The 25957-nt window shown below is 40.8% G+C and overlaps 1 protein-coding gene and 2 long non-coding RNA genes across 9 annotated transcripts in view; 2 read left to right on the top strand and 1 right to left on the bottom strand.

Annotated features, from left to right (window-relative positions):
- The window catches only part of LOC116562441, a 16361-nt gene extending 6935 nt beyond the window's left edge, over positions 1 to 9426 (bottom strand). The window contains exon 1 of the long non-coding RNA XR_004273939.1: positions 9415 to 9426. This is a non-coding gene — a long non-coding RNA (uncharacterized LOC116562441). The remainder of the gene's footprint in view (positions 1 to 9414) is intronic.
- The window catches only part of LRCH1 (leucine rich repeats and calponin homology domain containing 1), a 210684-nt gene that overhangs the window by 49316 nt on the left and 135411 nt on the right, over positions 1 to 25957 (top strand). The gene's annotated exons all lie outside the window — the stretch shown is intronic.
- On the top strand, positions 10137 to 13204 carry LOC116562443. The gene is made up of 2 exons (XR_004273941.1): positions 10137 to 12187; positions 12261 to 13204. It is a non-coding gene; the product is annotated as an uncharacterized LOC116562443 (long non-coding RNA).

Here is a 25957-nt window from a genome sequence, read left to right as displayed (position 1 = left end):
AAAAAAAAAAAAAAAAAAAAAGATGCTTGTTTTAGATATCCCAAAATACATGTTTAGTTGATTAAAAAGATAATTTCAGTTAATGTGCCAGTCCTTTACAAGACGGTGCTCCTATTTGATTTTCCCACCTCAAGGCATTATCTGTGTGACATTGTCTCTGCAGTGTTTCAGGGGCTGCCTTCAGGCCTGCCGTGCACATCATCTACTTGCTAGGCTTTTTAACATAGTAGTGTAAACATTTTTATTCTCGCAGAGTCTTTATGGTTTGGGAATGGTGGCTTCCTGTCTTTCAGAACCCGATGTTATTTGTTTTTTTGGTGTGTGCCTTCCAGACACCTGCACTTGAAATCTTTCAGGTGTTTTGCAGCCGTTTTCTCAGATGGTTGGATGATTTCAAGCCAAGAATAATAGAGTTAGGGTCAAGACTGTGAACTGTATGGTCAGTCCTTCTAAGGAAGTATTTATTTTTATTCATTTTTGTTTGCCTTTCCTTGGGTCACAGTCCTAACTGCTGTTCCTTTTGGCTGCAGTTATTCAAAACTATATTTACTACTGAGCCTAGGACAGCATTTTCCAAACTTTTAAAATTATGACACCCAGTAAGAAATATGTTTTACAGTTTTTTACATCCTGACCAGTTTTACACACACACACACACACACACACACACAGATCCTGAAGTATTTGTTTCAAGTTACAGATGTTTACAGTTACCCTTAAGGATCTGTGTTTCCATTTAATTTACATAAAATACTGTTTATTGAATTGATTTTATGACTCACATTATTTTGTAATGCAGTTTAACAGACACGGAGCACTGGGATCCCAGAACTTTGTCGTTCATGCTCTTTAGCGACAATCAGCTTTTCTGCTCCTGACTGATGGCCTATTGCTGTGTGGTTCTGTTAGCAGTTTAAAGCAGTTTGATGGTCGAAGCCATGACAGCTCTGGTTGTGCATTAGTTTTACCTTTACAGGCAGCTGCTCCTTGGGAAATGGGGCTTGCAGAGCAGGTTGAATGTTCCATAGTATCAGATCTATACTTTGGGGATTTGGAGGCATTCACGGAGGAAGTCAGCAGTATGGGAATCACAAGCCAACCCACCCTCCCCGTTAAAAGGCTTAGGCCCTCTGGTCTCCACTGTCATGTAGACTAGCAAAATATCACCTACCTCATGGATGCTTTGAGGGCAGGGGCTGGTCAATACAATACAGGTCTTGTATTTCTTTTTATGGTGACTCATATGGAGAATATTCATCAGCCTTGGCTCTGGTCCTGTCCTCACTGTCCCCCTCTCCTCCCCATGGAAAACAGCATAGTATATACAGAAAGAGATGTGCAGACTGTGTGGACTGATCTGAGGGGCAACTTGCTTGGAGCGTAGAAACTGTCTATGTGTAAAAGCTTATGTTTGAGGCAAATTGCAGGAAAAGATTCTTTAAATGAAGGAAAAATAAAATTACATTTTTTTAAAAAAGTTAACAAATAGAGGAGAATGGTCATTGTTTCATTCAACATAGGTACATAGGTGCTTTTAAAAGGTTAAGTGGGCCAGTCGTGGTGACTCATTCCTGTAATCCCAGCACTTTGGGAGGCTGAGTCGGGTGGATCAGAAGGTCAGGAGATCGAGACCATCCTGGCCAACATGGTGAAACTCCATCTCTACTAAAATATAAAAACCTAGCTGGCACGCGCCTGTAGTCCCAGCTGCTTGGTAGGCTGAGGCAGGAGAATTGCTTGAACCTGGGAGGAGGGGGTTGCAGTGAGCCAAGATCATGCCACTGCACTATAGCCTGGTGACAGAGCGAGACTCTGTCTCAAAAAAAAAAAAAAATGGTTAAGTGACTGGCCTCCTGAGGTTAGTTTAGTGTCCTCTTGTAATCTAAATTTTTTCATCAAGTCCTTTTAAATCCAGATGGGGCTCAGCTCCTGCTGAAGTATCAAAAAACCCTAAATGAATTACGTCTTAGGTCAATAAGACTAATTGTATTTCCATAGCAATGTTTAAGTGGCCCACTGCCCAATCGCCTTCCGAGCCTTGCTCTGTTGGGTTTCTTTTTACCCAGTCGTGATTCTGTAGGACGAGGTTGCTTTTTGTAGGGGGCTATGGAGTCGCAGTGCCTGGGGTGTTAGAGATGTAGGCTTCCATCACAGCACCTGCGCCACTGCCTAACTCTTGACATCTAGTGACTGAGTTGGACTCTGTAGCTGCTTTCTCTTTATTAGGAGAAAAGAGCTTGTTTAATAAATCTAAGACTTAATAGCTTGTGTTCTGTAGTTGGATTTGTAGCCTGAATGTTTTTATGTCTACTGGCTTGCAACATTGCCATATAAATTAGAGATCATAGATCCAGCTATGGTTTAAAGGAGACTTCCAGGAAATGGATTTGAAAGATCTCTTTCCATTCTGGCCTGGTAACCTTGAGGAAGCCACTTAACCTCTCTAAGCCTCAGAGGCGTCAAGTAGATTAAATGTGACTATGTATAGCTGACCCTGAGGAATTTTTGGTTCCGCTTCGATAGAGCTTGGATATTTGGACATTAGAAGGATCTTTGAAGATGATGTAGCTTCATTGTGTAACTGAAGGCCAGAGAAATTTAAGTGAGTTCCCTGTAATAGTTATGCTTCTGCGTACTGTGTCATGATTACCACCTAGAATACGTGCTTAATTGGGGACAGGTAATACATTCTGGATGAAGAAAATGGCTTTTGGGTCAGTCTGCAGTGACTCGAAATCATTCCCCCACTGTTTACCGTGTCTGCAGTCTAGGACAAGCTATTTAACTTGCACATTTAGCCTAACTATGAAATTAAACAGGGGATTTAAAAAAACTCATAGGGATATGGTGCGGCTTGACTGAGATACATTTATGCGAAGCTCTTAGCACAATGGCTTGTACCCAGAAAGTGCTTAACATTATTATTATTTCCTAATTGAAGGGCATTAATGCTTTAAAATAAAATGGAGGCTGGGTGTGGTGGCTCATGCCTGTAATCCCTATACTTTGGGAGGCTGAGGTGGGTGGATGGCTTGCGCCCAGGAGTTTGAGACCAGATTGGGCAACATAGTAAAACCCTGTCTCTACAAAAAATACAAAAATTAGCTGGTGTGATGGTATATGCCTGTAGTCCCAGCTACTGAAGAGGCTGAGGTGGGAGGATCAATTGAGCCCTGGAGGTCAATGCTGCAGTGAGCCGTGATCTTGCCACTGTGCTCCTGCCCAGGTAACAGAGCAAGACCCTGTCAATAAATAAATTAATAAATACATACATGTAAATACAAGTAACTAATTTCTTGCCATATAAATGTCTGTATCTTTATAATAAGATATCTGCATCCTGTGCCTTCATCTTTTAAATAATTTTGTGCCTCCCTCTGATCTAGGGAGGAGAAGGCTAATTCTTCTTCACTGTATGCATGGAGCAGAGATACGGAGGGCCTCTAGTTTATTTCTTCTTGGCGTGGCCCTGTGTTCTGAGCATGGGCGTGTCTGATCACTGGGGAGAGCAGAGCTGCACCGTGGATCTGAGGTGCTGGAAACCGGCCAGTTTCCTCCTCCTGACCCTGACTCAAGTCTTCCCTGAAATCTCTGTCAGCCCCATTTTCTGTCAGCTGCCCTCCTTACATAACCCAAGTGGGTTGTTTCCAAAGCTGGTGTCACTGAGGTGTTCTGTGTACAGTAGAAAAGAACTAGGGAGGATTCCTATGTGTCACTAAGGCCAGTAATTAAGTGGATAACTGGGGGAGCTAACACCGAATGCAGCAATACATTTTAAAATTACAACTACCCTAGATGACCAAGTCAGCAGTATTAGAAACCATTTTACGCACTGGTAGTTTTAAACATGCTGTTTAAAAACAGTTTTGAATCTACCTTCACCTTTCTAATTGGATACTTTAATATTCAGAGTACTATGTGAAGAAGTTGTGTCCTGTAGAACGCTAATGACTTCTTAATTTCAAATAATGATGCTATACCATTTAATTTCAGTGACAAACATAATTTTTTGTTGGTTACTCCAGTATTCTCTAAAATCATTTGCCTTTGCTGTTGTTGACTTTTGTTTTTTAAGCAATGAGGGTCTGTCTCTGTCACCCAGGCTAGAATGCAGGGGCCTGATGTTGGCTTATTGCAGCCTCAACCTCCTGGGCGCAAGCGATCCTCTCACCCCAGCCTCCTGAGCAGCTAAGACCATAGGCTTGTGCCACCCTACCTGGCTAATTTTTTATTTTTTGTGGAGATGGGGTCTTACGATGTTGCCCAAGCTGGTCTTGAATGCCTGGCCTCAAGCAGTCCCCCTGCCTTGGCCTTCCAAAGTGTTGGCATTACGGGAATGAGCCACCATGCCCGGCCAAACGTTTTATTTTGAAATTAGCTTGTCAGTTCTTCCTCACCTCCCAGTTGTTTTTGTGTCAGAATTTATTTTTCTCCTTGTATCATAGAATACTTTGGAGGAGTAGTGAAAGAATGAGGGGGTAGAGTTGCCAGTTGTAGCAAATAAAAATAGAAGACACTTGGTTAAAAATGAATTTCATATGAATAATTTTTTTTGACTATAAACATGTCCCATGCAATATTTGGAACATAACTTATACTAAAAGATCATTAATTATCTGAAATTCTGATCTAACTGGGCATCCTGTATTTTATCTGGCAACCCTAACGGGTGGGGTTGGCGAGGAGGGCCTTGGATGTGGTCAGAGGAGAGGTCTCAGAGCCTCAGGTGACTTCTTGTGGGTGACAGAAGTGGCTGCAGCACAGTAGCCTTGCTCCCTGGGTCTGGGGCCCTGTGCCTTCTCCCTGTAGTCACTCAGAATAGGACAATGGGGATGGCTCTAGCAGCAGAATACATTAATTCTGAAGGAACACACTCGGCCGGAGTTCTGGAACAGTTTACTTAATGAGAATGTGATTTTACTATTCAGTTGTTTGCCTTCTGCCCTATGATATGGAGTAAACATGAAATGGTATCTGGAGCAGAGCAGGCAGAACTGAGGTCTTGGTCTTGTTCTGCTCTGAGCCTCTCATGTCTTAAAGGTTTATCCTTTTGTTTCTTTTTCCATTATCGAGGGAATGAGATGGGCCAGAAAAATTTGACAGGTATTTCTGAAATGCTTTGAAGTAGGTGAGCTTAGAGCATAAGCAATTTGAGGTCATTTATGTCATCACATCACTATCCACTGAGTTTTCAACCCTTCTTATGAGGAACAGACAATGTAGTGACATTGTCAACATAGTGACAGACACACACTTCTATTCCTGATGCTTTGGTGAGAGAAACTGAGGCATCGGAGAATGTTCTCAGCTATATTTCTGATATGGCCTAAGGTATAATGAACAAAAAGCTCAGATAGATGAGAAAAGTCCGTCTGATTGATTCCTGGCTAAGTGATGGCCAATTATGTCATGGTGCTATTTCTTCAAGAAATTGACCCATTAATCCCTCCGCGTGGCGAGGCCAGCCAGCAGGCATCTGCTTTCTTAGCATGCAGCAGTACTGAAAAGCGTATTGAAATAATCGTCACCTGTCCTTTCCAAATCTTAACTATTCTGAGTTTGAACATGTTTTCTCTCAGGAAAGTTGGATTGATATGAAATCACACATGTCTGGAATTATCTCTGAGTCCTTTATAAACAGACCAAGACTTGGAAGGGCACACCTTAGGTTGCAGAATGTTTTCCTGGGCTGGGCTCCAGAGCTTCCTGACTCTTGAACAATAATGTGTTCTTTCCATGCTACTTTATATATTTATTTTACAGAAGCCTTGTGCCTTTTATCCGTTCATATCCACTTTGAAAACTTACTTGTGTCCTGCCAGAGCAGAGGCACAAACAATGCTGGATAATTTTCTGTTTAGAGGCCCCACAGAATACTGTATTTGTGCTGAAGATGAGAGGACTCCTACTCCCCCTCCTCCCCCTCCTCCCCCTCCTCCCCCTCCTCCCCCTCCTCCCCCTCCTCCCCCTCATTTTTCTTCTTCTTTTTAAAAATGATCATAAGCATGTGTTTTCTTCTCATGTGCTTGTAAATATTTTTGTTGGGCATTCTTGACTGGGGTTTCAAAACATCCTGATAGGGAGAGGTTGGGTATTTCTTCATGAGATAAACTCCTTAAGGAGAGATTCGAATAGTTTTGACTTTTGGGTTTTCTTTTGTCTTTCAGTTTTCTTTCTAAAAACGTTACATTTCTGGTTAAGAGGCAGAAACAAACCTATAATTTGTGATCGTGGCTGAAATATGTGATTAGAATTCACATTCTAGGTTACTAATGACAGTTTACTTACGAAAGATAAGATGTCAGAGCTGGAAGGCATCTCGGATGTTGTCAGGTTGAGTATTCTTTTCTCATTAGAGGAAATGGAGACTCAGAGACGGGAAGCGACTTCTCCAACGTCACACAGTGAGTTAGTGATGAAGTTGGGAGCAGGGCCTGTTTTGCCTGACTCCAGGGCCCAGCTTTTCCCCAACTATTGAGGAAAAGCACTCATGATGATTTAACATTTCAGATCATTGAAATATTCTTTAAATGCTCAAACTCCAATTTTAAACTTTTTGGTATGTGTGTGAAAGTCGTTCTAAAGTACTTAACCTTCTGAAATCTTATCTTGACTGTGTAGAAGCTTGACCTTTTCTCAATCTCATCATTATCAACACTGTTTTGTGAACATGGGTCATTGCGGTTTAATTCACGACTTGCCCGTAGTTACGTTAACACTCCCACATGGCAAGACTCCTGAGTGCCTGGGGAGCTTTTTGGTATCCTTCCTCGTTGTCATTTGTCACTTTTTGCTATTTTCAGTGGTGATGTTTATAGCATTTCCCCCATTCTGTCTTGTTTGTACCCACAGGATTTTAACTTATAGAGATAACTGAGTGACGACACAGTGAGGACAATGCCATTGAAAGAAGTTTTGTTTGTTTGTTTGTTTGTTTGTTTTGTTTTTTTTTGACACAGGATCTTACTCTGTCTCCCAGGCTGAAGTGGTATGATCTTGGCTGACTGCAGCCTCTGTCTCCCAGGTTCAAGTGATTCTTCTGCCTTAGCCTTCTAAGTAGCTGGAATTACAGGTGTGAGCCACCACGCTTAGCTAATTTTTCTATTTTCAGTAGAGATGGGTTTTTACTGTATTGGCCAGGCTGGTCTTGAACTCCTGACCTCAAGTGATTCACCTGCCTTGGCAGACATGCCAGGATTACAGGTTTGAACCAGCACACCTGGCGGAAAGAAGTTGTTTTTATTACTTACATTTTCTAAGAGAAGAGGGGACCAGGAGGAGAAGCACGTGTTTTGGTGAAGAGGAAGAGACAAGAGTCAGGGGAAAGCCGAAGCCAGATCCTTTGCTGGGTTGCTATAGAAAAGGCAAGGCAGAGCAGAGGAATCAGCCTGGGGTTGGCTAGAGGGTGGGATGGTCTTTAGTTGTCAGTTTCTGGCCCAGAGGGATTTAGGGCAGGGGAAATGTGGGCTAGGTAGCTGAGAGTTAGGTAAGGAGGTGGCTCAGCTAGATCACAGGAGAGATGGAAACCACGTGGCTGTTAACTTGTCCTGTAATTGATGGATACCAAATAGCCAAATACAGAATCCGAGGAAACGCAGGACACCTTCCCAGGCTCACTTTGCTGCCATTTATTTTGTGGTGAACCAAAAGGCCACTTACACAAACCTGTTGGAAGGGGTCTGTTTTGTGAGTGTTGTCAAAAGAGTAGATACCTTTTTTTGTGAGGCTGAATTTTTACTTTATTTTGGTGCTTTTATGTAATTTTCGATTATTAAAAACAAAGACTAGATCTTTTTATAGATAGAAACAAGTCTCTTTTATTTGGAAATACCATGTGCATAAGTAATGAGTAAATAGATTGAATGAGAACTTTCTTGCCCTGGGACCATGATTTATTTATTCATTATTTCTTCTTCTTTTCCTCCTCCTCTTCCTCCTTCTCCTTCTTCCTCTTCCCTTCCTCCTTCTTCCTTTTCCTTCCTCCTGCTCCTTCTTCCTCCTTCTCCTCCTCCTTTCTCCTCTTCCTCCTCCTCCTTCTCCTCTTTCTTTCTTTCTTTTTTTTTTTTCAATGAGACTACATTCCTGGGCTGGAATGCAGTGGTGCAGTCTTGCCTCACTGCAACCTCCACCCCCTGGGTTCATGCGATTCTCCTGCCTCGGCCTCCCGAGTAGCTGGGACCACAGGCACCTGCCACCATGCCCAGCTAATTTTTGTACTTTTAGTAGAGACGGGGTTTCACCACGTTGGTCAGGCTGGTCTCAAACTCCTGACCTCAGGTGATCTGCTCCCTTCAGCCTCCCAAAGTGCTGGGATTACAGATATGAGCCCCCATGCCTGAACTTCATTGTCTTTCTGTTAATTGGAAAGGTTCTGTAGCAAAATTCTACCTATGTTGTAAATCAAGCTCAAGTGCCACTTTTGCAGTGATGTCATTCCCTGAATAGACTCTGAAGTCTGACTCTGAGAACAGCTCTCCTTTAGCTCAGACTCTAAAGCACTTTGTGTGTGTGTGTGTGTGTGTGTGTGTGTGTGTGTGTGTGTGTGTGTTTCCAGTATACCACTTACCACTTGCTGTTTCTTCTCTGTATGTTTTCTGTCTTCTACTGGGCATTTTTCTCCATTATGTCATCTCCCCCACGGTGTCAAGTGCTGAACTGTGCACTTAGTAGGTGCCCAGATGTAAATATTTGCTGAAGGGCATCTATGCTGGATTATTTGCCATCGCTGTTTCCCTGATGGATTTCAGATTTGTCTTGGTAGTTGAGACTGTCTGCTGAGTGATTCCAGGAATGTAAGAAACTGCTAATGTATGTAATACATGTTAATGTTTCCAAATATCTAAAGTGTTAGAAGGCATTACATTCCACATGTCCTGCTTAACATTTCTGGGACTAATGGTTTCGATGTGGAGTAACTGAGGCAGAGAAATGGGGTTTGGGATATTTAAGGTCATATGATGGAGAATAATGAATCAAAAAGACTTCCATCTAATCTTTTCCATAAGTAGGCTGAAGGCTTATTTTTATTTGAATGAAAATTTCAGATATCGTGAGCTCTATGGATAACAATGAAATGTAATTCATTAGTGTGGTAGATTGAATAATGACCCCCCCCAAAAATGTCCAGGCCATAATCTTTGGAACCTGTGAATATGTTACTTTACCATGACAAAAAAAGACTTTGCAGATGTCGTTGAACTAAGAATCTTGAGATGGAAGGATTATCTTGGATTGGCCCAGTATGCCCCACATAACGATAAGGCACAGTATTAAAGAGAGACAGAGAAGAGGATAGAGGACGGGACAGGAACAGGGTTCGGAGTGATCAGGGACACCAGCCAAGGAACGTGGGCAGCCCTGAAGCTGGAAAAGGTGAGAAGTGAGCCTCCCAAGGGAACGCAGCTCTGCCATCACCTGAGTTCTAGTCTAGTGAGACTCAGTTTGGACGTCTGACTTCCAGAACTGTCAGATAATACATTTTTGTTGTTCTGGACCACCTGCTTTGTGGTTATTTATTATAGTGGCCGTAGGAATGAATATAACTTGCATTAGAAATGTGTAGTTCCCTTTATTCCTGTTGAGGTACGAGTACCCCAGATACCTGAAAAAAGAGAAAAGGTACACATATGGTGCCAGGCACTCAGGACAACTCGATTTCTATATATTCTCCAGTGATCAAAAGAAGACTCTTCCTTTACTCTGCAAACACATGCACTCATACATACACCTGTACTTAAGAAAAAATAGATGAGAGAAAAAAATGCATATTTCAGTCACTTTTAACTGACTGACTCTATTTGAGTACCTCCAGCGTGCACAACCCCAGACCCTTTTCAGACTCTGAAAAGATGCTCATGGAAGACGTAGCCATTACTTTCCTGGAGCCAAGACCGGAACTCTGTTCCCGGATGGATGGATGGATGGATAGATGGATGGATGGACTGAGGCAGTCTCACTTTGTCGCCCAGGCTGGAGTGCAGTGGTGATGTCTTGGTTCACTGCACCCTCTGCCTCCCAGGTTCAAGTGATTCTTGTGCCTCAGCCTCCTTGAGTAGCTGGGATTATAGGGACCTGCCACTATGCCCAGCTAATTTTTGTATTTTTAGTAGAGATGGGGTTTTACCATGTCGGCCAAGCTGGTCTTGAACTCCTTCCTGACCTCAAGTGATCTGCCAACCTTGGCCTCCCAAAGTGCTGGGATTACAGGCATGAGACACTGCGCCTGGCCAAAACTGTTGATTTATATTGTTAGAGTCAGACATTTTCTGTGTGCCAACCCCTACTCATCTGCTTTTCAAATTTCCAATTTCCACACATTGATTTTATATTATATTTGGCATGTTAAACACTAGTATTGGTTTCACTGAATGGTAATATAAATGCTGAGGAGCTCGGACATCTTAGGAATATGGTTGTCATTTATCATCTATTAACCAGTTGAGCAACTTCCAGGCAAATGAGGTGTGCAGCAGGGAGGGGGGAGATGTACGTGCATGGTTTCCTTTGTAATGGAGAACTTCAGATCCTGGGAAGGATTTGCAGCGTTTCGTGGGTCTGTTCATCTCTCTGCAGTTAATAATTACTGATTCGTGTGTGAAGCAGAACTGAGGGCAGCGAAGGATGTGGGATGGCTGCAGGAGATATGAGTTTGTAGCCAGAGTTTACAGGTGATGCATCACTCTCTGATCAAAGCAGAAAGCTGGGAGCTGCGGAGGATGCACCTTGACCCTAGGGTGCGATCCAGGAAGTCAGGGATTTGTGAAGGGCATCATACGTCACAGATGCCCTTTCAGAGTTACCAGAACTTGGGGTCCAATGGACATTTATCTCTCTTAGTCCAGGTTCAGGTTTGATTCCCGATCCCTTGCATTTACACGAGTCACAGGGCAGAAAAGTGCAGACCTGTTCTTGTGTGACCTCCAGGTGTGGTGCACTGATGGTAGATGGTACTCTTATCATTAGAGCTGATTTGCTTTGGAATTAAAGAGAGACTTAACACTGTGCTTCTGTGGCCGATCACAGTTTCCACTGACAGTGCCATGTGTCATTTGGGGTAACATTGGCTTGTGTGAGGAAAAGACCATAAGGCAGGATTGGAGTAGTTTCTGGAAAAAAGAAATAAATGCTTAGTAGGGTGTCATACGTCTTTTAATGACAAGTATTTGATGAACATGCTTTTGTTATCCACCCTTCTGCAGGAAAAGAAACCAAGTTAGTCTTCCTAAGTTTACAGATTGGAGGGTTTTTAGTACAACCTGTCTTTCCCCCTCTCCCTTCTTCCTCTTTTCCTATTATAGTTAAGAGGGTGAAATTTAGGTGCAAAATGATACTGTTAAAATTTAGTGACTTTTGCTCATCTGTTGCTAAAAAAGTTAATAATGTGATTTTTTTAACTTGGACTGATTTTGATATAATGCAGGGGGTTTCTATAAATAGATTTGTTTTTAATGTAATTGACAACTCCATAAGTTACTTTACAGAAATTTAAATTTCTCTAGAAATTACAGCAGTATACACTGCATACATTCTCCTTTAAGCAAAATTGACAGAAAACAATTTACTCCTCTGTTAGGAACTTGCTTTTCCCTCACTTGCTCATCTCGTGATGGGGAAGCATGTATTGTCTCATGTAATTGACCTCCTGAGCCGTATGGCACCCTCGAGTGAATCAGGTACAAACAGCCTCTGCCCAGGCATTTTCTTAATGTCCACAAAGGCTCACTGACTTCAGATTAGCTATTTGTGTTCTTTAACTTGTTGCCACAATTTAAAACCAGGTCAGCATTTTCTGCACAGAGCGATCATAGGCAGCACCTCATCTGCTGTGCTCGGCCTCTTTGTCACGCGTTCCACAGAGGGGCGTGAAGCACGAGGCCCATGTGCCTTCGCCATTTTGCAGGGTTGTTCTGGGACAAAGTGATAGGGTTTTTGGCTTGAACAAAACATCTACGTTCTTCGTTCTTAGGGAGCGACAGTTCCACTGCCGAGATGTGGACATCACTTTTCTTCAAGCTTGTGTGCCGCTCATATCCACTGCTATTCACTTGCACAATATTTTTTTCCTAAGATTGGAAACTACATTTTGATAATGCTGGCAGTGAGGGTGCAAGGAAAGAAATTACCTGTTTTTATAAACACATAGCAACTGACATTTTTTTTTGACGTTTAAAAGCTGTATTTAAGGAAGGTCTCATAGAAAGTTTTAGTATTTCACAATTAAGAATGATTATTTTTGACAGTTAAAGCTTTATTTAAGGAAGATCTCATAGAAAGTTTTAATATTTCAGAATGAAAAAAGGTCTTAAATTTGTTAGCCAAATAGCAAACGAATTCATTCAACCAAAAGACTTATTGAACATCCCTGAGTAAAGGTGTATGTGTTAGGAAATGTGCTTCCTGGATGAACACAACAGAGGCATCCCTCCCTCATGATACCCACAGTCTAGGGAGTGACAGGCAATAATTAAGTAACTTTTAAAAATCTATAGCTGTAAACTAAAGCAAACTATGGCAAGTCCATGGAAAGAGAGGTTAGAGCCTAGAGAGAGGGGAACCAGATGGAGCCGGGGTCAGGGGCTGCCAGACACACACAGTGGCCTAAGGGCGGGAAGGGGCCCCACTGGAAGCCTTAAATAAGTGTCTGTATAGAATGGATGCATGTGAATGAAGAAGAGAAGGTTGCACTTTGTGCATTGTGATGTCCAAGGTGTCCCGGAGCCAGTTTCTCCACTTTCTTTTTCGCTTCTTTGTCATGGCTGGCAGTTGGGCCCTCGTTCTGTGCATCAGCTTCACCATCAAAAGCAAATGAAAAAGAGAAGGGAATGGAATGCTCACTTTCTAGACCTTACTTTAAATTCTGTTGAAGATTTATGAATATTTGGGAGAGAGTTTGAAATGATAATCCAAAAGATGTCTCCCTTTGAACATATGTAGAAGTTGATCATTTAGATTAACTTGCATTTGAACGCTTAATTGTATGTGATTGTATACATTTTTTGGCTCACAGTTTTGTGTTCAAAGGCAGACTTCCTAAGGTAGTGCTGATTTATCCTGCTTCTTTTAGGCTATATAATTCACTTTTAAAAAAATTAATTTGGGGAAAATGATGGTCACTATAGTTATATATTTTTTTCTTTAAAAACTTGTGACATTTTATTAAGTTATCCACCCAAATCTTCCTCCCCAAAAATAACATAATATCTTTTTTTTCCCTATTTTTAAAAAAAATTTCAGTAGGTTTTTGGGGAATAGGTGTCCTCATAGCTTAGCTCCCACTTATGAGTGAGAACTTCTGATGTTTGGTTTTTTATTCCTGAGTTACTTCACTTAGAAGACTGGTCTCCAGTTCCATCCAGGTCACTGTGAATGCCATTATTTCATTCCTTCATATGGCTGAGTAGTATTCCGTGATATATATATCAGTTTCTTTATCTACTTGTTGACTGATCGGCATTTGTGCTGGTTCCATATTTTTGCAGTTGTGAATTGTGCAGCTATGAACATGGGATGACACAGTATCTTTTCAGACATGTGTCCATCTGGCATGTTCTGCACCACCCACTACACTGCAGGCAATTTAGGTAAGCAGCATTTATAAGGGTGACTGGAAATGGCTTGAGAAAAATGATGCAGAATGTAATTTATTGGAGTAATCGCTGATCCTCCTAGCGTGCGTATTCAGGAGGTGACTGTGACTCTAAAATGTTATTCGGGAGGGAATTTACAACCAAAGTTAGAAATAGCTCTAGAGGTGCTGGGTCCTAGGGGCCTGAGATTTTTTCATCTCAGTTAATCACACCATGCTTTAGGGAGCTTTAGGATAAGATTCCGGTCCTAGTGTCCCCAGTTGGTTTTGCTTCTGAGAGCCATCTCTCCAGCTCTCACATGGTAAGATGGATCCCTCATGCAGATCCTCCAGGGCTCTTACTGAACAGCATCAATTTATGTTAGTGGGGGTTCGTTGTTCTCAGCTGCCCACATTGGAGTGAACATTGTTTGGGCCTGAGCTGTCACAGCTTCCTTTCTTGGGCTCTTCTTGACTACTTCTTCTGGAGAATAGCAGGACGGTGTCCAAGCACCGTTGTACTCTCATAGTCTAGAGCTGAGCTGCCCAGTACTATAGCCAATAGCCATATTCGGCTCAAAAACACTTGACAGATGGTAGTGTGATAAAATAATTGAAATGCAAATTATATTTAGTTTTAATCGAAACTTTTAAATTGATGTCCATATATATGATTGGAACAACTTGAATATGTGAGTTTACCTTTTCATCTCTAAATTTTATGATAAATGACTTCCAATAAAAATTTAATGTCCAAGTTGAGATATGCTATAAGTGTAAAATACATGCTATAGTTCAAAGACTTAGTATTTAAAAAGAATAATATAAAGTAATTTAAAAATATTATTTGTTGAGATAATATTTTTGATACATTAGATTAAATAAAATGTATTATTAACATAATTTTATCATGTGAAAAATGTAACTATAAAATTTGAAATTACATAGGTGGCTTACATAATGTTTCTGTTATTGGGCACTGCTCTAGAGCTAACTGAGGAAAAGAGCCTAGGGCACCATTTCCCATGGTAGTCAATATGTGGCTTTCAGTACTAGGAGATAAAGTAGATACTCTTTCCATACTAAATGTCACTATCATTAAAAAAAAAAAAATCAACCCCATCAAAAAGTAGGAGGAGGATATGAACAGACACTCTTCAAAAGAAGACATTTATGCGGCCAACAAATGTGAAAAAATGTTCATTGTCACTGGTCATTAGAAAAATGTAAATCAAAACCACGTCGAGATACCATCTCACACCAGTTAGAATGGCGATCATAAAAAAAATCTGGAGACAACAGATGCTGGAGAGGATGTGGAAAAATAGGAATGCTTTTACACTGTTGGTGGGAGTGTAAATCAGTTCAACCATTGTGGAAGACAGTGTGGTGATTCCTCAAGGATCTAGACCTAGAAATACCATTTGACCCAGCAATCCTATTACTGGGTATATACCCAAGGGATTATAAATCATTCAATTATAAAGACATATGCACACATATGTTTATTGCAGCACTGTTTACAATAGCAAAGACTTGGAACCAACCCAAATGCCCATCAAGAATAGACTGGATAAAGAAAATAAGGCACATATACACCATGTGTATATACACATACATATACACCATGGAATACTATGCAACCATAAAGAAGAATGAGCTCATGTCCTTTGCAGGGACATGGATGAGTCTGGAAACCATCATTTCTCAGCAAACTGACACAAGAACAGAAAACCAAACACGACATGTTCTCACTCATAAGAGGGTGTTGAACAATGAGAACACATGGACACAGGGACGGGAACATTGTATGCTGGGATCTGTTGAGGGGCGGGAGGCTGGGGAGGGATAGCAGGGGGTAGGGAGATTGGGGAGGAATAACATTAGGAAAAATACCTAATATAGGTGACGAGGGGTGGATGGAGGCAGCAAGCCACCATGGTATGTGTGTACCTATGTAACAATCCTGCAAAATCTGCACATGTACCCCAGAACTTAAAGTAAAATAAAAATAAATAAATAAATCAAATTAAAAAAAAAAAACCCTATGGCAAATCTTTCCCATAAGGGACCTCATTTTTTCCCCAGCAAAACAAAACTGACAGCCTGTTATATATCTAAAAGGTAGATGAAAATACTGAGAGACTGTAACTGAAACTTTATTGGTTGTTAGGTGCAACAAGCCACCATGGCACACATGTATCTAGGTAACAAACCTGCATGTCCTCCATGAATCCCAGAACTTAAAATTAAATAAAATTAAATATAAATATAAAAGAAACGCTGGACGTGGTGGCTCATGCCTGTAATCTCAGCAGTTTGCAAGGTGGGTGAATCATGAAGTCAGGAGATAGAGACTATCCTGGCTAACATGGTGAAATCCCGTCTCTACTATAAATATAAAAATTTAGCTGGGCGTGGTGGTGGGTGCCTGTAGTCCCAGCTACTCAGAAGGCTGAGGCAGGAGAATTGCTTGAACCAGGAAGCAGAGGCTGCAGTAAGCCAAGATCACGCCATTGCACTCCAGCCTGGGGGACAGAGTGAGAATCTGTCAAAAAAAAAAAAAAAGAAAATGAAACTTTATGAGTTATGCAATGAAATAAAACAGAGCAAGCAATACCTTTAGGTTCACTGAATTTTAAAGTTAATACCTTCAATAAAAATGTATATATTTTGTATATGTGGTTATGAAGGTATGAACATATTAATGAGCAGAATAAGTATGAATAGTTGTTTTTCTTTTGTAGTTTTAAGTATGCACAAGCAAGAAGTAACTTGACATGACATAATGCTGTGCTACTTTGCCTATTATGTTATAGGCTGCAAAGGTAAATTCACAAGAAGAGCTCACAGCTCTGTTGAATCTCCTGCCTGTTTGGAGAGGTGGGCGAATATGTCTCAATTTTGAAGCACCCCTCTTGGCGTGAGGCCAGTTCGGCCACTTCAAGGACCATTCTCTTTTCTCCTTTGTATTTTCTGGGGAAAATGTGTAGCTAGCGTGCTGGGACTGTTTGTTTTGAAGGAGCTTGTTTATGTGTTTCCAGAACAAAACTATGAAAAGGAAATTTCCAACTCCTTATGCATGTCTTGCTTACTAAGCAGATGACCTCTAAAAAACAGATTACGATATCATTTTGAAGGTGATAAAGGTATCTCCTTGCTCATCTTTAAGGCTGCATATTTTATTGTTTATATATTGGCCAATTAGGAACTGAAATTTAAGAAAGACAGTCATTTTAACCTATTCGAGTCACAGAATGAAATGAGGAAGTAATTGTAAGTGTTCCCAGTTTAGCGTATACATATATACATGCATTGATCAATAATGTGATTTGTTGTAAGCAAATGAGAAACTGCAGAAACCTGTAATTTGTACATGACCATTTTAGATCACCACACCAAATATTACCAGGTTTTAAATTTTCTTTAATAAAACATGAATTTCTATAATTGGATTTATACTCTCTGCTCCTTCCCCATCAGCCATCAACAGCTCTATCCTTCCCTCCCCCTTCCTTAATAATAAACTCTCAGCTTTTCTCAGGACTGGGCCTCCCATGTGCTTTTGGTAAGTGGTCTAAGACCTGAGGCCCAAAGCATGATTGGCCAGAGCTGTGGCTTCTCAGCCTGGCTGTGCATTAGAATCACCCTGGGAGCTTTAAAATCCAGATGCCTGGGCTCTGCTCACAGAGAATCAGGTTTAATTGGTCTGTTGCAGAACCTGACTTGAGCCATTTTGAAATGTGTTATTGATAGCTTGTAGCTATAACCATCCAAATATGCACAATATAAGTAGGTTGACCACAGAAGTTATTCTCTAAGTCTGGTATGTTCTTAAATGTCATCTAAATTCTTATCTTCCACTCTTGTGCTTTTGAAGTGGCCTGGTCCAAACACCTTCTTTCCAGCATTAAAAACATTAGCAGGTTATTTTGCTTCATCAGCACTTCCTGCACTTCCTTAGGTGAGCCAGGTTGTTTTTAATCTCTTGGAGTTGGCTTCGTTAATTATCACTTTTGGGTCCCTCCCCCTTTTTTTTGAAAGTATACAACATGATATTTTGATATACGTATACCTAGTGACGTAATTACTACAATTAAATGAACACACCTATCATTTCTTACAGTTACCTTTCTTTTTTTGTGATGAGAGTACCTAAAATCTAGTTTCATAGCAAATTTGTAGTATGTAATGCAATATTATTAACTCTACTACTTGTGTGGTACTCTAGATTTTTTCATGCCGGATAACTGCATCTTTGTACGCTTTGAACTATGTCTCCCCATCTTTCCCACTCCTCCCAGTTATGCCTTTTGAGGCAGTGTGGTACGATAGTTAGCCATCACTGAATTCTGGGGCCCTTTTGTCTATTCCAGGGAGATGAAATTGTTAGAGAAAGACTAGAAGAAATAATATGGAAAGGACTTACAGATAATACATGAAACAGATCATAAAGTCAAAGTACCTGCCAAACAAATCCACATAAGGAGAAAATAAAGAAATGTCAGATTTGTAAAAGATTCAAAAACTCAAACTGTTCTTAGAGGGAAAAGTATGCACAATTAAGGAAACACTTTTTAAAAAGTTTTAATAAAATTTGATCTCTACGAGTAAATACTATTTCCCAATTACACCGAGAGTTTTATCATGGATCAGGTTTTCTGTGTTGGTATTTTTGTTTTTCATTTGAAAATGAATGCTGTGTATTCTCCTTGTTTCAATTCCCTTATGTATTTTTATATTAACTCCCTCTGCTGGGGAGTGCCAGACTCAGATCAGAGGTATTATGACATTCAAGATGAATAATGACGTTAAGAAGGACTTACTCTATTGTACATTACGGTGCAGTATCAAAACATTCTGTCCCATGAGGAGAGGGAGTGACTCAGAAAATCCTGTTGGAATTGTATTATAATGTAGGAAACCGTTTCAGAATTATTGTCTGACATTTGGGCAGCTGGGACTCTGGGCTCATTCCACGGCCACCGCACCTTATACATTTTATTAGGAAGATGCTATTCTTTTGTAGGGCTATCACTGGTTTCTTGTCTTCACTGATGAATTAAATGGATAACAATGAATCTGAGTTATTACTGCTGATAATTTAGTCTTATTCTTAAAAACGTTTATTTCATGGTGTGTTAGTCTGTTCTGTGTTGCAATAAAAGGGATACCCGAGACTGGGTAATTTATAAAGAAAAGAGGTTTTATTGGCTCATGGTTCTGCAGGCTGTACAAGCCTGGCACCAGCATCTGCTCTGCTACTTGTGAGGCCTCAGGAAGCTTGTAATCAAGGCAGAAGGCTAAGGGGGAGCAGGCAAGACACAAGGCAAAAGAGGGAGCAAGAGAGAGCAAGGGATGAGGGGCCAGGCTCTTTCAACCAAACAGCCCTTGTGCAAGCTCACAGAGTAGGAACTCACTCGCTATGGCAAGGACAGCACCAAGCCATTCATGAGGGTTGTGTCCCCGTGACCCAAACGCCTCCCACTAGGCCCACCTCCAACACTGGAGGTCACATATCAACATGAGATTTGGAAGGGAAGAAAACCTCCCAACCCTGTCACATGGTTAAGTGGCATAAGATGCAACTCTAGCAATTTTTGCTTTTTTAAACCCAGCTTTGAGACCCCTTCTATTTCCTCATCAAGACATTCATTATGGATCTGCATTGGGACCTGCTTTTGTCTTACTGTTTCCCAAGACTAAAAAGGGCTTTCAGCACAAGTATTTTTGTAATGTATTGGTCCCCAAGATTGGATATTTTTCAGTTGTATTTTCTCCCCATATTTCTGAGATGTACAGACATGCTCAACTATGATATTCTGTGTGGATGGTCTTAAATATGAGTTATGATGAATAGTTTGGTGGAAAGATTTCCCAGGAAGCAGTATGCTTTGAGTGTTGGGGAAGAGAAGCCACCAGATGTAGTGTAGGCCCTTGTCCCTTTACTGCCTTTCCTCTTTGTTTGTACCCTGTACAGCGCAGCTCTTGTGGTTATGATTTGTTAACAATTTGAGTAGCTCCCTTCTATTTTGCTTCTAGAGTAATTAAACATTGTTTCTTAGAAATGTAAACTCGGGACTTAGAATTATGATGCAGTAATGCATTTGGCAGCTGAACTGTGTACTGGGAAAAGAAAAATATCCTGGAGTGGGTTTAAGTTTCGCAGATAAGAAAAATGACTTTATTTAGTGAATTGGAACAATACCAGACCTGTGCCCTGAAGTCAGAACTTTCTCTTCCCAGATGAGTTTCCCCAGGCACAAGACCAACTTCTAAAGTAAAACTTGAAAGTAAATGGCAAAAACCAGAAACAGAGCCCTATAAACTAGACTTTTATGCTACGGCGCCATAAAAATAATTTATTTGCTATCAAAATAAGCTTAAACAGAGCCTTTGTCTGACAGATGACTTTTCCTCTCCTTCTAACCTGACAGCACCCCCAACCCAGTCCTTGGTCGTGAGCCTCACAGCATGGCGAGATTCAAGTTCCTAGTGGCAGTGGAGGCTGATGTTTATTATTTAGAGTTTCTGAAAATGAAAGTGTAACGTCTTGAGTCACATACTTCCCACAGAACTTGAAATAGTATTGTCTTAAAAAACAGGAGCAAACAATCATTCGTAAAACACACTCCAGAATAAATCTCTTATTTCTGCATGAAGGCAACTGATCCGAAACATTTTTTTTCTATGTGCCTTTTAGAGATGGCAGAACACAGCATTCAGAACTGTCAGACAGCCTGTGTCAGGTCTGACGATGCGATTTTGGTTGTTTACACTTGGATGATTTGGATGGGAATAGCCCTGGAGTCAGCCCTTCATTTCAGGCAGAGGAGCAGGGGAGTGTGAGTTAGACACAACTTTGGATCAGGGGCCAGGAAAACTTGGTTTTCATCCTGGATCAGTTACCGACTCGCTGTGTGGCCAAGTCACTTCATCTGTCTAAGTCTCTCTTTTTCCTTTTGTAAAATATGGATATTGGATAATCTGTGTGGTCCCTTCCAACTGTGTTTTTTAAATGGGTGCCTGAATATCTGAAGCAGGAGATTATCAAGGGTCATGTGAGCTGTACGTTCCTATTTACTCCCCAGGGAGGCTGAGACACCGGGCCCCTGCCTTGTGACCATGAACAGGGTTCTCGCAGGGGCTCATCTCAATTGCAGGTCCTCTGAAGGTATCATCATTTTCTTTGCTAGAGGGAATTTGGATGTCGTTGCTCCTGCCCAACCCTTCTCTTTAAAAGATACAGATCTGATCTCCGTGTAGCAGTTAAGTGATCTGACTCAGGCATGTTTACTCTTAGAGAATGAGAAAACTCTTCTCAGAATTTCTAAGAATGTTCCTGAAGGACAGTAAAAGCGCTCATTCAGGATAGGCCCCAGAACACATTTTTTTTTTCTCATCATAGGGTGCCATTTCCTCATTTTCCTTTTGTTCATTTGTTCATTCATTCAACAAATATTTTTGAGAATTTGCTGAGCACGAGGTATTACTAGATATTAGGACAGTGAGGGAAGTAAGATACAGCCCCTATCTTCAATAAGCTGTATAACCCGGTAACGGTACCCTTAGCGTGTTCCACAAGCTGTACAGTCATGCGTCACTTGGCAACAGGGGTACATCCTGAGAAACTTGTCCTTAGGCCATTGCATTGTAGTGTGAACATCGCGAGTGACTTACACACACCTAGATGACGTGGCCTGCCACACACCTAGGGTATATAGTATAGCCGTTGCTCCTGGTCAACAAATGTGCACAACATGTTACCATCCTGCATACTGTAGGCAATTTTCCTCTCCCCCTAATCAGACAGCACTCATTACCTGACACATGGTATTTGTATATCTAAGCATATTTAGACATAGAAAACATACAGTAAAACTAAGCCATACAAAGTAAAAATGGTACACCTGTATAGGGCACCTCCATTTACGGGACCATGGTTACATACGTGGTCCCTTGTTAATGGAAACTTCGTTGTGCGGGGCATTAACTGTATATAAAAGTATGGCTACTTTAGAGCCAGGTGTGTTACCTGTAATCCCAGCACTTTGGGAGGCCAACGTGGGCGGATCACCTAATGTCGTGAGTTCAAGAGCAGCCTGACAAACGTGGAGAAATCCCATCTCTACTAAAAATACAAAATTAGATGGGCTTGGTGGCGCATGCCTGTAGTCCCAGCTACTCGGGAGGCTGAGACAGAAGAATCGCTTGAATCCGGGAGGTAGAGGTTGTGATGAGCCGAGATCACGCCATTGCACTCCAGCCTGGGCAAAAATAGCGAAACTCCATCTCAAAAAAGAAAAAGTATAGTTGCTTTAATTTTAAGTTAACCCTGGTGTGTAGGAAAATATTTCTTCTGTGCTGTCTTGTACTGAATTTTACATTGGTATTTTTCCCTCAATAGTGGCTGAAAAAAACTTATAAATACAAAATCTTCTTTCTTTATAGAGCTCTTCTGCATTGACCTGGGAGACGCTGTTGAGAAATGGATGTTATACTGATGTGTAGTCCTCCAGTGAAGGCCCTCAATGGGCATTTCTTTAAGACCTAAGTTTAAGATAAAACAGAACAACTTCCATCACTACAAAACTTAGTGTACTCAGAGGAACTTGTAGAGATGGTTTTTTTTAAATTGTAGCTGTTTTTCTCACCACTCAGGTTTTCTTTTTGAGTTTTGTCCCTGGAGACTCAGTTGAATTCTGTTAGTCGTCATTTAGAACCTTGCTACTGCTCGTCTTTCCTCAGTTGTATGTTCTCCACGTGGGTTCGTTTTGGGAAAGAAGAGAAGGGGAATTCCTCTTAGGCTGAAATAACTTTTAGAGTGATGGTGCCACAGTTTCAAATATTTTTAGAAAAATCCTGTCAGATTCCTGGGAACTTCAGACTAACTTCATATCTAAAGTGCTTTTTTCTCTTTTTTTTTTTGGTTTTTTGAGACAAGAGTCTTGCTCTGTCATTGAGGCTGGAGTGCAGTGGCATGATCTCAGCTCACTGCGACCTCTGCCTCCTGGGATCAAGTGAATCTCGTGCTTCAGCCTCCCCAAGTAGCTGGGACTGCAGGCACTGGCCACTATGCCTGGCTAATTTTTGTATTTTTAGTAGAGACGGGGTTTCATTGCGTTGGCCAGAGTTATTTCTCGAACTCTTGGCCTCAAGTGATCCTCCCACCTTGGCCTCCCAAAGTGCTGGGACTACAGGCATAACCCACCACACCCGGCCTAAAGTTCTTATTTAAAAATTTTTCTTCTGATTTCTGTTAGTTTAAGAAGGTAGGTTTGAAGCAGTGACCAAGAATTTTCAGGAAATCCATTTTGGAAAGAATTATTCAACAAAATAGTCTCAAAGTGAGGACCGGAATCCAGGACAGAGGCAAAGAGAGATGGTAGGAATTTATAAAGAGAAGATACTTCATTGCAGAAATCATCATCAGAGTAATCTTATGCTTAGAAAGAAATCACATACGAAGCTCTGCGTTTGAAATCAGATGGGAAGGTGAATATTTGGAGGAAGGAGCTGTGGGACTTGCATTACTTTACCCCTGTTTTGTTGTTTTGTTGTTGTTGTTGTTGTTTAGAAGATGGAGTGAATTGCAAGCCTGGTAGATTTCATGTGTTTCGAATTTTAGCTAAAATATTTCCTTACGTTGAAGCGTTTCCTCAATTCTATACCCACATTCTCAGTCCTTGTGTTACTACCAGTAATTCATTTTCGAAAATGCACAATTGCATTTTACATTTTATTTCTTTCAATATTTGGATCAAATACATGTTCAGCAGAAATGGTACATTTAATTTACTTTTGGTTCAGTACTAATTTAAATTATGAATAGAGATAATGCAATTCTGGTATCTGTATTTGATTGTTAAAATATTTGGACTCAGTAATACATTTACATGTTTCCAAATTTGACAAGTATGAAAAGGTATAGGGTCCAAACCCCTTCCCAGGCCTATCCCCAGCTACCCAGTTCACTTCTTCCCAGGGAACCAGCGTTACCAGTTTCTGGCGTCTCTTTCTGCACACTACAAATACAAAAGCATGTTATTCTGCAGCGCCAGCTACTCGGGAGGCTGGGGTGGGAGGATCACTTCAGCCCAGGAGCTGGAGGTAGCACTGAGCTGATATTGTACCACTGGACTCCAGCCTAAGTGGCAGGGAAAAAAAAGCATATTATTTTCTTCTTGTTTTTATGCTAATGAGGACATGCTATGTCCACTGTTCTATGGTATGTGCATTTATCTTCGGTTATTTACTAAAAAAAATGAAAAGCATAGAGTGAAATGGAACTCTGTGGTATTCTCCACTAGAAACATGTGTAGGGTTCAAGGGAGAGTGTGTTTTAATCATTGCAAAAACCTTGGTTAGGTCATTAATCAGAACAGGAGCCATGCAGTGGCGAAGGGCCCTAGCTGTGATCTGCCACATTTTTCTGAAGCAATGTTGAATTCTATAACTGAAGTTCATGGGGACTTGCTATTGGCCTAACTATGTGTGGAAAATTTTGCTTTTGGAGTAGGACATTCTCGTGCTTCACATTTAATTTGAATTTTGGTGTGACTGTACTAAGTTAACGTTTATATCTTTTCCCATTTTACAGAGACATTGAGTAAATCATTGACTAAAGATAATTAACTCCTTTATATCACATGTTGAGATATTGTGGGGGACATATTATTTCCTTCCTTGGCTTACCTAAGAGATGTGATCTAACTCATTTGAGTCTGACTGTGTTTAAGCTATTGTTTTGGGTGTCGTCTTTGGCTCTTAGAACAGGGCCTGGGCCTTAGTCCCTTTCCTTGCTCACACCTGACCTCCTCCCAGAAGACTCTGCTTTTCGTGTTTTGTGCCTCGGAACCAAGACATCTGGGGTCCTGAAGTAGGGATGTGTAAGAGCACATTTTTTGATACTTCCATGTTTCTCTTATCCTCTAACATGGGTTCTGCCAGTATCACGAATTAGATATTTCTCTGCCTGCAAAATGACTTTTGCAGCACGTGGTAGGTGTGTTTCAGGTACCACAGTGTATTTTCTGCGTCTGTTCATACGTCCATCTTTCCCACTTAGCTCTGAGTGGCCTGAGGGCAGGAACTCTGCCTTAACCCGAGAGTCTGGTAGGAAATACCATGCACATTTGTCAAGTGAATGGAGATGCAGCTGACTTGCTAGAGCTGAGTTCTGAGTGCAGGGTGTTTGAATGCTATGTAATCAAGTTGAGAGTTCAGTCTGGGGCAGCAGGAAACAATAAAAGGTTATTGAAAATGAGAGTTACAGACTTCCATTTGTATCCTACTGAGTTAATTCTAGTGGCATTAGAAAAGGGGAGAGATTGGGGTAACGCATTAGTTGGAAAGATTTGATAAAGTGTAGGTAAGTCAGGAAGGGGTTCTGCATTGCTTGTTTCCCATGGCTCTAACTAGATTTCTTAGAAAAAAGCAAATCTTACACCATACTTTCACAGTGTTTGCAACTGAGTAAATTTCACTTTGTAATACCCTGGATATTATACAATTATATAAAGCACAGTATAATAAGGGAATAAAGAAAGTTAGTAGCTTCATTGTAATCAGTAAAAATAATTTTTTAAAACAATTGGTACTTTTTTACACTGTATTATGATAAGAAAAAAGAATAGTCATTAAGTGGGAGGAGGTGTTGTTTTGAGATGTTTGCTTTCATCTCTTAATCCTGCAGACATTTATCTAGTTCCTTCTCTGTACTCTTAGATGCTAGGAATTTAAAAGATGGATAAGATTCAGGCTTATTATGTCTGTGTTCCAGACACTGGACTGCAAACATAAAACAAACATTACATTATTCTTCCTTATGTAATAGAAATGTTTATATAAGGTTGTGTCTAAATCAGTCCTTAGTAGACTGAATTAAATGGAATGTGCCAATAAGAGTTACTATTTAAAGAAGCCCTGTAATAAAACATTTGTATAATAAAGCACTTATCCACATAAGCCCACTAATTTCTATGGTTGTTTATTTCCCCCTCCACGGCAAGGTATCCTTTATATTCTATGTTGACTGAATTCCAGTTGGCCAACTACCTGCCTGGCTAATAGAGTATACCATTAACTTAGTGACACCGAAACCCTGCAAAGGAAATAAGACACAATCTATCATTGTTCAGTCTGCGCTATTAAATAGATTTTAGTTCACTTCACCTTGGGTGGGTATGATTTGCGTCTTTCCCGACAGGCAAGCATCTGCAAGTGTATTGCTGTAGAAGCTCATTAAAAATCAGTGCAAATCCTTACATTGTCTCTAAAAGCAGGCATTAACTTGCAGAACCCTTGCAAGTGGTTTATATTTCCAGGGTCAGTAAAGCTTCCTCACTCTTTTCCTGCTTCCCTGAAAGTTTAGTCCTAAACTAGTACCTCTGT

The sequence above is a fragment of the Sapajus apella genome, unplaced genomic scaffold, assembly GCF_009761245.1.
Source record: "Sapajus apella isolate SASKATOON/1434 unplaced genomic scaffold, GSC_monkey_1.0 scaffold32, whole genome shotgun sequence".
NCBI classification, from domain to species: Eukaryota; Metazoa; Chordata; class Mammalia; order Primates; family Cebidae; genus Sapajus; species Sapajus apella.
The sequence above is the reverse complement of the archived record's forward strand: the minus strand, read 5'-3'. Positions and strand labels throughout refer to the sequence as shown.